Consider the following 1,503-nt stretch of genomic DNA (forward strand, 5'->3'; position numbering starts at 1 on the left):
TGATCAATGGATAATGATGAATAGGGTGCAGTGGATTTTTCCTACCAGGTACTGTAAGCTAGGTTTTTTTAGTACCCGCTCTTATTTGCAGCTTAGACATCACTCACAAAAGAGGTTGAGTAATTTCATTATACTTTGTTTGAATTACTGTTAATCCTAATCTTTAGTTTATGTGGATTGAGGAAGGATCAGAAGGAGAGGGAATTGGATGAGAATAGCCAAGTTAAATGTGACATTTTTTTACCATAACTTGACAGGTTGTGAGCATAATGTGATGTTATAGAATTTTTTTATTATTTCAGGTGAGCTTCATTCTTACCATCTTCAGGATAATAGGAGGACTTGGACGATAATAAGGTATCTTGTATGATGTGTTTGTTGTAAAGTTACTTTTTYGTAATTTTATCTTGATCTACTTATGCGTGATTTTTAACCAAAATTTCCTTGTCATTTATTGTTTATTTTCACTATTATGATGCATTTATATAATATGGTCTTAGGGATGCAAAAATTATTTCGTGGTTAAAGAACGGATGCAAAAATTATGGACTTAGGGTCGTATACCAAACGCCTACCGAGTAAGTAATCCACCAAGAGTCACCATTCTAACTTTCCTTTACCGGGTAATAATCCTTGCCAAAATTATTTTGTAGCTACCAAGAACAGAGAGACTCCGGTTCCGCTTACCCGGGTAAGATTTTACGGGTAAAATTCAACACTATCACTTACTTACCGTGTAAGATCAAAACAAAATCGTATGCAACAATTTATCCGGTAAAAGCTAACCGTGGTAAAAGCCGTCGTTCTCACTTACCGGGTAAGACTCTCGGTCCTTACCGGGTAAGATTTTTGGTCCTTCCATATTCATTTGGTAAGGTAATGTGACTTGGTAAGCCCTTACCCGGATAAGGGTTTGGTAAACGGCCCCTTAGTCTTAAAAACTTTGCAGATCTTAAGCAAGCAATAGTATTGGTAATTAAGAATGCATTCTGTTAGGGACACACATCTTTGGGACTGCACACACATCTGGCCACATGTTTGGGACACACATCTGTGGTTGTTTCTACTTCAGGGAAAACAGTGAGTGTTGTTTCTTAATCTTTAACATGACCGACATCTCTATGAGCATAAGCTTTCAGTTGGGTTGGTAACTTAATATGAATAGCTGTCATAATCCAGTTAACTCTGATTCTACATAGTATTTGGTGGAAATGAACTTTTAGTGGTTAAACATATAACTCTGATTCAAGTTTTCAAATATGTGCTAGCCTCTTTGTACATGTTAGCCACTACCATCATATCACTTTGAAGCAACTAACCAGCATAGCAGTTGAAAAGGGGGAACTGTGAAAATGATCATTTCATTTGTTAGAATTGAAATTTCTTTTAATAATCATAATGTGAAAATGTTTTAAAATAATGCAACATTATCCCTTTTGATCATGTTTTTATTCCAAACTTTGTCTTTATCCATTAGTAATCATTTCAAAACATGGTAACATC

At 35.4% G+C, this 1,503-nt stretch overlaps 1 long non-coding RNA gene across 1 annotated transcript; it reads left to right on the forward strand.

Annotated features, from left to right (window-relative positions):
• Window positions 1-571, forward strand: LOC112526361. Its single transcript, XR_003070597.1, has 3 exons — window positions 1-48; window positions 303-357; window positions 501-571. It is a non-coding gene; the product is annotated as an uncharacterized LOC112526361 (long non-coding RNA).
• The last annotated feature ends 932 nt before the right edge of the window (window positions 572-1,503 follow it).

The sequence above is a fragment of the Cynara cardunculus genome (assembly GCF_001531365.2).
Source record: "Cynara cardunculus var. scolymus isolate 2C chromosome LG 14, CcrdV1, whole genome shotgun sequence".
Taxonomy (NCBI): Eukaryota; Viridiplantae; Streptophyta; class Magnoliopsida; order Asterales; family Asteraceae; genus Cynara; species Cynara cardunculus.